Below are 10,847 nucleotides of genomic sequence, written 5' to 3'. Positions count from 1 at the left end.
AAAGGCTTATCATCAGTTAAGTATGCATAAATAAAATAAATGTACAATTATAACTTTCATTAACCTCACTATAACAAAGGTTTATAACATAGTTATTTTTAGCTTATTATTCATCATCTGTTGGCACTATATAGATTGTTTATAAGATAATGTTTTGGGTGCTAATAAATCTATTTATAAATGCATTTGTAAAGGTTTGTAACTGCATTAAAGCTTTACAGGTTGTTATTCACCGATTTCTCTTTACAGTTTAGTTTTATACAGGCAATAAAACAAGCATTCATTAACATACAGCCAATCCTATACCGCCTACATCCCAGACTTACCCAATAGTAGCTAACTAATCATACTACTGTTTAAACAGAAAACATTCTTTAACCCAGAAATCGGCTCAAACAAGTTTCCTTTTATGAGGCCCTAAAACATATTGGAATGTGTTTTATGACTTTATGGAAAGGAACTTCTACAGATTGGAAGGTGCTTTTAGAACCTTATGGCATCATATAAACTCTCCCACTCACAAGCTGCTGCCGAGTGACTTGTATGCACCCGTTTCAACTATGAGTGAAAACTTAAATGTATACATACCAATTTCACCTACAGTGATGTGACATTTTTCAATAGGTGGAATGTGTGATTGACCAATCAGACAGCAGCATCTCTGACTGCCTTTTATAAATGCCATTCTGTTGCTTAATTTGTGTATGTGGTTTTTTTTTTTTTTATTTTTTTTTAGATATCATTTATATTTTGGTAGGATAAAGTGTATTTTCTTGTATCATGAGTTACCAGCAATTTAAATCCAGTTTAGTTTTATACCAGAAAAAGGAGAAAGAAAGCTTTCTCCTCTGTCTATATAAAAAGATATGTCTGCTTTAGATAATCCTGTTATTTGTGGATGGCTAGTGGTCAGAATAAGAGAATTTACACAAGTGAGATATATTGAAGCACACAGGTGCACATTTATTTTTAGTGTTCACACAATAGAGCTTTGGTGGAGTCAGCAACCAGCAAATCCCTGTTATGTGGAAAAAGTGTTTCTTTAAAAGTGTGTGAGTAATCCATTCTACCGTATCTTCACTTTGTCCTTCCCTCTCTGTGGATCTCCGATCACGATCCGGTTCATCAGAGGTTGTAGCGATCTGCAGACACACAACGGAAAAACATGCACTGGGCAGCAAAGACACCTTAAAAACAATTCCCAGTTGCAGTATTGTCGGTAACTCTCCCCATTCTCTCTGTTCCTCTAAGTGAGCTGCGTTTCCTTTAGTACTCCACGCTCCACCCCTGTAGTTAGCCAAACCCCAATCCTACCTGACCAGGTGTTTTTAATATGGCTGACTCGAGTGACAGAGACTGGAGCCCTCACACCGTCTTCCCTTACCAGGATGGCTGCTATTAAAATCACATACTTGTACATCCTGATAAGAGAAAGCTCTCAGCTAACTTCAGCATCAGGGGTGTGGTCGAATTCCAGTCAGGACCGTTTTCTGCCTGTTCCATACTCTATATCAGGGTTTCCCAATCCTGGTCCTGGGGACCAACTGTGTCTCCTGGTTTTCATTTCAACTGAGTTCTCAATTACTTAATTAAACCCTTAATTGTAACAATCTGGTTAATTAGACCTTTTCATTGTCGTCAGCTCCTACAAAGTTGTTGGTTTCCAGTCATAACATTGTATAGTTAACTTGAAATTGGCAACTGTTTAAAAGCTGAAAACAATTAAAAAGGTCTTATTAAACTAATGAATAGTTCAATTAAGGGTCCAATTAAGTAATTGATAACTCAGTTGGAATAAAAACCAGCAGACAGAGTGGGTCCCCAGGACCAGGATTGGGAAACCCTGTTCGATATAACATCAGTTTGCACAAGCATGTCCCATTTTCTTTTGACAGTTTGTTTAATATGCATACATAGGGCTCTATGTATCATTGATTTTTCTTTCGTATCTTGACTTTTCATAGGTTTTTGTGATTTTGTAGACATACCCGCGATGTCTTAAAGTCATTTTCACTCCCGTAACTTAGTTTCATCCCTGCTAGTTTAGTCTAGTCTAGTTTAGTTATGACTGTTCCTTTCAAACTACTTTCAAATTCAAATGTACTAATCTCATTATAATACCGAAGTTTGCATTTTGGTTTGATTTCTATTTTTAGGGGCTGTATTTTAAACTGCACATTAATAAAGTCTTCAGGGAACCAGGGAGAGAGGCAGATAGATAAGTTCCTGCTTTTTGTAATTGTAACTACTACATTTGGTGACATTGTAAGGTGGTGTTTGAATTGGCTGAGTTTGCGTGTGATTAGTACCAGGTGAGTGGCTAAATTGATTAGCAGTTGATTTTGCTATTTGATTGGTTTCCACACAGTTTAGTTGGTTCTTTTGCCAAGCAGGGGTAACAACATTTATTCAAGCAGCTTATTTTAGCGCCAGCACGAAGCGCCAGCCAACAGAAGAGCCTCAACAAAAGAGCCGGGAGTCTAGCTGTGGGAGTCCAGCGAGGGGAGGCCTGCGCTGAGACGCTGTTCGACTAGATCCGAACCTCCCAGCGCTCTGGAAGAAGCCATCTACTAGTCAGGTCTGTATCCTCCACCCCACTGCTCCTACTGTGCCTTTTGTCTTGCTTGTCCTGCTATGACTGTCTCTCACATCCCTGTTCTGTCCTCCCGTCCTCGTCCTCTGCCCTCCCTCCGCTGCTGCTCCTCCAACCCCTCTAACCTCATTTCTCTGCCTCTCCCCCCCTCCCGCACACTCTCTGGTGCACTCTGGAACTGTCACTCTTCTGCTAACAAAGCTGATTTCATCTCTGCCTTTGCCTCCCACCTCTCGCTCGATTTCCTTGCTCTCACTGAAACCTGGCTGTCCCCTGATAACACTGTTACTCCTGCTGCCCTGTCCTCTCTCTACGTCCTGTCCCATACCCCGCGTCTCACCGGACGGGGAGGTGGGACGGGTCTTCTCCTCTCTCCCTCCTTACTCTTTTCTGTCCCCTCTGATCTCACCTCCCTCTCTGTCACTACCTTTGAATTTCATGCAGTCCAACTAACCTCTCCCTGTCAACTCCTGCTCATTGTTTTGTACCGCCCCCCTGGGCCTCTCACTCACTTTCTGGATGAACTCGACTATCTACTCTCCTCCCTCCCCTCTCTGTCTACCCCGACTGTCCTGTTGGGTGACTTCAACATCCATCTCTCCAACCCCAGCCACTCTGCTGGATTCCTCCCTCTCCTTCACTCCTTCGACTTCTGTCTCTCTCCGTCCCCTCCTACCCACAAAGCTGGCCGTCAACTGGACCTCACCTTCTCCAGGGCCTGCTGCCCCTCCAACCTCTCTGTCACCCCCCTGGACCTCTCTGATCACTATTTCATCTCTTTTTCTCTGTCTCTCCCCCCTCTCCCTGCTCCTCCTACCCCCACTGTCACCTCTCGCCGTAACCTCCGCTCTCTCTCCCCCTCTGTCCTTGCCTCCACTGCTCTCTCTCACCTCCCTCCTATCGACTCCTTTTCACAACTCTCCGTAGACTCTGCTACCTCCACCCTCTTCTCCTCACTCACCTCCTCCCTCGACTCCCTCTGTCCCCTCACCTCCCGACCCGCTCGCCCCTCCCCTCCCCATCCCTGGCTCTCCTCTGTGCTCCGCTCGGCAAGAATCACACTGCGATCTGCTGAAAAGAAATGGAAGAGAACCAAACTCCCTGCTGCCCTAGACCTTTACCGCACTCTTCTCTCCTCCTTCTCCTCTACTCTCTCCTCTGCTAAATGTGCTTATTTCCAATCTGTAATCCAAGCCTCCACTAACAACCCACGTAAACTATTCTCTACCTTCTCCTCCCTCCTAAACCCTCCCCCCCCTCCTCCTCCCTCCTCTATCTCCCCTGACGACTTTGCCTCCTTCTTCTCTTCTAAAATCTCAGATATCCGCAAACTCTTTAACACCTCTCCCTCCCCCGCACCCCCTCCTGCTCCAACCCCTACACCCACTACATCCCCTACTAACTCGCCCTCCCTCTCCACCTTCTTGCCCCTCTCAGACTCTGACCTCTCCTCCCTGCTCCAGGGTCACAAACCCACCACGTGTGCCTTGGACCCCCTCCCCACTCACCTCTTTCAAGCTGCTGCTCCTGCTCTACTCCCCTTCATCTCCTCCCTCCTCAACACCTCTCTACTTTCTGGCATCTTCCCCTCTGCCTTCAAAAAAGCCTCTATCACTCCCCTCCTCAAAAAACCTACCCTCGACCCCACCTCCCTCCAGAGCTACCGTCCTGTCTCCCTCCTACCCTTCCTCTCCAAAACCCTCGAGCGGACTGTACACCGCCAGCTCTCTGCTTTCCTGTCCAACCACTCTCTGCTTGACCCTCTCCAATCTGGCTTCCGCTCTGCTCACTCCACTGAAACCGCCCTTCTCTCTGTCACCAACTCACTTAAGTGTGCCCGAGCTGCCTCTCTCTCCTCTGTCCTAATTCTCCTCGACCTCTCTGCTGCCTTTGACACTGTTGATCACTCTATTCTACTATCATCTCTTGCTGACCTGGGGATCTCTGGCACTGCTCTGGCCTGGTTCTCCTCCTACCTCTCCAACCGCACTTACCAGGTAACCTGGCGTGGAGCAACCTCCACACCTCACCCTCTCTTGACTGGAGTCCCCCAAGGGTCAGTCTTGGGTCCTCTCCTGTTCTCTCTCTACACCCGCTCCCTGGGCCCCCTCATCGCATCCTATGGTTTCTCATACCATTTCTATGCTGATGATGCTCAGATTTTCCTCTCCTTCCCCACCTCTGACTCCACCATCTCCTCCCGTATCTCTACCTGTCTGTCTGCTATTTCCTCCTGGATGCACTCGCATCACCTCAAACTCAACCTCTCTAAATCTGACCTCCTTTTCTTTCCCTCCTCCTCCCCCTCCTCTGATCTCTCTATCTCTGTTCCTCTGGAATCTACCACACTCTCTCCCTCTTCCTCAGCTAAAAACCTTGGAGTCACCCTGGACCCCTGCCTCTCTTATTCCCAGCACATCTCCACTCTGGCACGCACTTGCAGATTCTTCCTGAGCAACATCCGAAGAATCCGACCCTTCCTCACCAACTATGCTACCCAGCTCCTGGTCCAGGCCCTGGTACTCTCCCGCCTAGACTACTGCAACTCCCTCCTGGCTGGCCTCCCTGCGTCCGCCACCCGTCCGCTCCAGCTCATCCAGAACTCTGCTGCTCGCCTGGTGTTCTCTCTACCTCGCTTCGCCCACGCTACTCCACTACTCCGCTCGCTCCACTGGCTCCCGATCACCGCTCGCATCCAGTTCAAGACTCTTGTACTAGCCTACAGATGCCTTGATCAGACTGCACCCAGCTACCTCCAGACCCTCATCTCTCCCTACACCCCCACTCGACCTCTCCGCTCCGCCTGCACTAGAAGACTGGCTCTACCTCCGCTACGCTCCCCTGCCTCCCGAGCCCGCTCCTTCTCCACCCTTGCTCCGCAGTGGTGGAACGACCTTCCTACAGATGTCAGGACTGCCCAGTCCCTGACCACATTCCGGCGCCTCCTTAAGACTCACCTCTTCAAACAGCACCTGTAGAACTCCTCTGTTGTATCCTGGGACACTATCACCCTTCATTTAAATATGCTTTATTTTGCTCTTATCTGCCCCCTATTTTACTGCATTTAATCCTGTACCTCAGAATATTGTAATCTCCCAAGTGTTTAATCTGTAGTATTTTGTACTTAATCATATCCTGATGTAACTATCACTACTTAATCATATCCTGATGTAACTTTCACTATTATCTGCTGTATTATTGAATTGTGGTTTGTCACACTTGAGAATTATTGTATTTCTTGTTCTTATTGTATGACTTATATGGTAACACTTGAATGTATTTGTATTTGCTTGCGATTGTAAGTCGCCCTGGATAAGGGCGTCTGCTAAGAAATAAATAATAATAATAATAATAAAGGAAGGGAAACACGGAAACAAATCATTGTCTTTAATTAAACACAAACTGATATATTTTCTTATCAGTAATTAATTATTTACTTGCATAACATACTGTATGTACTGTACTTTTGTTTCCTTTACAAAACTAAATATACACAGACTCAAACAAAATGTATCTGCGATATTCTTAAATTAAATCACTGAAAGCATAGGGAAGCATGGTTAGGGTACAGGCGAGTACAAACATGGTAAACTGCAGAATTACCTTGCACATTTACCATGGTAAACTTCCATATATAGAAACAAGCTTAGTTTTATTTATGCTTTCCGTTTTTGGGGACCCTTTGTTTTAGATGTGTTCGCTGTGCTGCATGTTCTGTTTGCGCTACGTTTTAACAATCACATTCAATTTGCCATAACACATTACTACATTGTAATGTTTCTGTATTACATTCTTCATCGCATTTTAACACTGGCTCATTTGAAGTCATCTAAATGTGAATGATGCTTGTTAAATGTCAAACAGCAGATTAAATCTTATTGAATCACAAATGTCTTTTAGCTAATCAAACTGTGTACTGTCTTGATTAGCTGCAAAGTTAGCAACTGATTCATTGACATTAGACATAGACTTTAATATTAGGTTGGCATTCGTGTTTTGCGATAGCTTATGTGGCTTTTGCGCTTCTCCAATAGAAGGGTGTCTAAATTTGGCGGGAGGTAAAAGTTAAATCCATGGAAGTGATTTCTTCCATGGGAGACAAAGTTTCTGAAATTATCAATAAAAAAATATTATATTAGTATTATTATTATTTATTTCTTAGCAGATGCCCTTATCCAGGGCGACTTACAATTTATCACATTATTTTTACATACAATTACCTATTTATACAGTTGGGTTTTTACTGGAGCAATCTAGGTAAAGTACCTTGCTCAAGGGTACAGCAGCAGTGTCCCCACCTGGGATTGAACCCACAAGCCTCCGGTCAAGAGTCCAGAGCCCTGAGCCCTAACCACTACTCCACACTGCTGCCCTTACATAACATATACAATAACACAGGTGCAGTTGCAGCTGTTTTAAATTCAGATTGATAAAGGAATTAGGCTGCCATATGCAAACTTTTTTTTTTCAGTGTTATCATTAGAAAAGTGCACAAGGCACGTCAACTTGTATTTTAGGTTTGAGAATGAATGACTTACGGGGGCAAATCTGCCTCCTTGAAGGAATCGACACCTCACATTACACCTTCCACAGTACTAATGTCCATTGTGGATAAAACAAAAGTTTCCGCAGGTGTCAATTGCATTTTGGATGATGGCCCACCTCCAGTTTGTCCTCTTTTTGGTTTTTTCTGCAATGTCCTATTGTTAGTGACTCTGCATATAATACCTTTGTAAAGCGCTTTGTGATGGTGGTCCACTATGAAAGGCGCTATATAAAAATAAAGATATATATTTATTTTTTGTAATCCTCCTAAGGTCATGCCATTTTTTTTTAAATGTCAAGTGTCTGTCACTTAGTGCTCCAGTGAATTTATTTTGTTAGATATTTCTTTCCATGTTTCTTGACGTAATGTTTTTTGGACCTGCGAAGCGTTAAATAATATTTCCTGTTTTTTTTCCATTTCACTAACTAACAGGTCAATTTCATCTTTGTGGAAATTTGTTTTCCTTTTTTTTTTGGCCAGTGTCATAGTTGTATCAAGGTCGGAGTCTGCAGAAGCAATAGCTCAATCCTATTATATTTGCTTACTACCTCTTTCTGTTCACTATTCCACTCATTTATCTTTGCCAGGAAGTTGTAAATCTTGACTTCGTGGTTGCAAATCTATTTATAATGAGATGCAAATTCTGATCTCTCCTGTATAATGAGCAGTATTTTATTCTGTTCGTAAACTTGCGGTGATATTACGGTGGTTGTTCATAAAAAAAGAGCTGTTTAGTACATCGCATGCAAAAATTCTACGAGGGATGGAGGCTACGAATTTGCAGTATTTACGAACACGTAAGTAATATTAGTACAGGGTGTATGGTTACACTTACTTTAAAACCGAAATTAAATACCTGCAAGGTTTTTATTTGTGTTTTTATTTTTTGTGTTAATATGCTGGGGGCAAATCCCATAAAGTGAGAAACACAGAAGTCTACATACTGTATTAAAATAATACTTTAAAAAGGAAAAAAGCAGAAAAACTGAAGTCCTGTAAATAATAAACATGTTGATATTTATTTTGTGTAAAGCATATCATCATTGAAAATACAGACAAATTAATTTTGCTGAAATCAAATGTTGAACGATTGCTGAAGAGATGCATTGGGTAAAGTAAGTGATGACAATGATTGATTTTCTTTTATTTTATTTTAATTGGGTTAGCATTTAGCATTAATATATCACTGCAAGTTAAGATAATAAAATAAATACAAATAAATAAAATAAATAAAAAAACACAAGCGGAAAACAAAGGAAAACATAAACAACCTTTAATGGAGGCAGTATTTCTTTGTGGTAGTTTGATATTCTGCCAGGTGATGCAATCGGAGGCTGTGTGGTCCAGTGGTCCAGTGGTTAAAGAAAAGGGCTTGTAACCAGGAGGTCCCCTGTTCAAATCCCACCTCAGCCACTGACTCATTGTGTGACCTTGAGCAAGTCACTTAACCTCCTTGTGCTCTGTCTTTCAGGTGAGACGTATTTGTAAGTGACTCTGCAGCTGATGCATAGTTCACACACCCTAGTCTCTGTAAGTCGCCTTGGATAAAGGCGTCTGCTAAATAAACAAATAATAATAATAATAATCGGCATAGATATGCGGTATAGATACATACAGATACTATACTTCAAGTAGGTGAAACAAATGGGGACAATAGAATTGTGTTTCTTAGTTGTTTTTTTTTTTAATGGAGTATTAGATTTGAATTACTTTTAAAACACTTTGCGGGTCGCAAGTGCAAGTTTTTATTTATTTATAGTAACTCAGACAAATTGACAGGACCAGTCCATTTACAACCTTACAAGCCAGGTTTTAAAATCAACTCTACAACACACCAGCTACAATTCAAAATGCATTAAAATAGGAGTTTGTTTCACTGATCTACACAACATCATCTACACTTTCAACGTGAAAGAACATATTCAAAAAGTAATTAAAAAATAAAAAACCCAAAAAGTCTTGATTGCATAAGTCTTCACACCCCTTGAGTCAATACTTGGTGCAAGCCCCTTTTGCAGCAATAACAGCCATGAGTCGTTTTGGATAAGTGTCTACCAACTTAGCACAGCGGGATGGTGCAGTTTTTGCCCATTCTTCTTGGCAGAATAGCTCAAGCTCTTTCAAGTTGGCTGGGGATCATCTGTGGACTGCAGTCTTCAAGTCTTATGTAAAATGTTCTCCATCATAAGTTTTCTATAGCAAGACACATAAGACATAATGTATATTTATCTTTGGTATGTTACTATTTTGTTAGAATCAATAAACTCACAAAACATTGATTGAAGGTTACCAATATGCATCTCCCTTTTCGTCCTCTTCGTTGGTTATAAATCACATCTCATCCACACCTGGAATTTGAAAATATGTTTCTTCAATGACTTAATAACCAGAAATCCAAACCGTGGCAGGGTACTTAACTGAAGAAAGGCATGTGTAACTTTTGGCTTGATAAACAGCATGCTGTACCATTCACTTTGTGATATGGTAGGGACAACAAGAATAATATAACTGCGACAAAAACACAAACATGTCTCATTCCAAAATCCCTGACTTGTCTTAAAGGTGCAGACATGCTGTTTTTCAAAATGTTTTGTGATGCTTGACAGGGTGATTTATTAGTATGTCTTGTAGTTTTAATGAAGTATATTTAAAGGGTCACTGTTTCCTGACATTACAAGAAACACATTAAATTAAACAATCAATTTTCAGATTTTTTACCCCTGTAAAATCTATGAAGGTAATTATGGGCTTATCTACTGTTAGGCTTGCTAGGTAATTAAGGTGTGGCTATGCTAATATTTCATATAGCACGCATCATAAGAACGTACTAATAATTAAACATGTATTGTATTAAAAAGTCTGTTTAAAAAGACTTTGTATGATTTTATAATAATATTACAGAAACTTTCCAATTTTACTTATCTATTCGTAGGCATTCATGTTTACTGCAGAACCACTACACTGTAACATGAACTTCATAAAAAGTGTGTCCGATAAAACATGTACGATTCTCAACTTCAAATCAATTAATTTTCAAAGAAATACCATAACTACTATAATTATTATAAAATTTTGTAAGTATTTTGGACAACAGTGGGGTTTGATGCTATGATCTTAAGGACCATAAGCTAAGGGTTTATTGCTTGATGTAAATGGAGAGCTCAGTTTATTGCTGAGATTTCAGTTATTTATCAGATGTTTTGAAATTCCTGAGAATGTACTTTTGACAATCATGGGGAAGCACTGATGTAGCCCTGTGCCCTGTCCATGGAGTACAAAAAAGAATCAGATTATTTTAGGCTAATGTCTGATTATTGAATCTGCAACCTCAAAAATGCACAAAAAAACATTTTCCAAAAGCTTTGGGAAATGATATTTGATTTATTTCTGATGAAAAATGTCTCCTTGAAAAGAATTAGATTACTGTGGTTTCACTAAAACAAGGACAGGGAGATTGAATTTAAAGACAAATAAAATCACACAACTACACACATGATATGACTGTTTTACGAGACAGAGAAGATCCCAAAAAACACAACAAAGTCTGAAATCCAACACAAAAAACACCTTTAAATAAATATTCAGTGGTATTTTTTCATCTTTGAAAAATGAAAATCCAACTAATTCCAGGGTCGAGCACATGCAAAAACTGCAGGATTAGCCTTAAAAGGTCCCGATTACCCACTATAATTATAATAATCTTTATTA

This window comes from Acipenser ruthenus, chromosome 4 (genome assembly GCF_902713425.1).
Source record: "Acipenser ruthenus chromosome 4, fAciRut3.2 maternal haplotype, whole genome shotgun sequence".
Taxonomy (NCBI): domain Eukaryota; kingdom Metazoa; phylum Chordata; class Actinopteri; order Acipenseriformes; family Acipenseridae; genus Acipenser; species Acipenser ruthenus.
Note: the sequence above shows the minus strand (reverse complement) of the source record.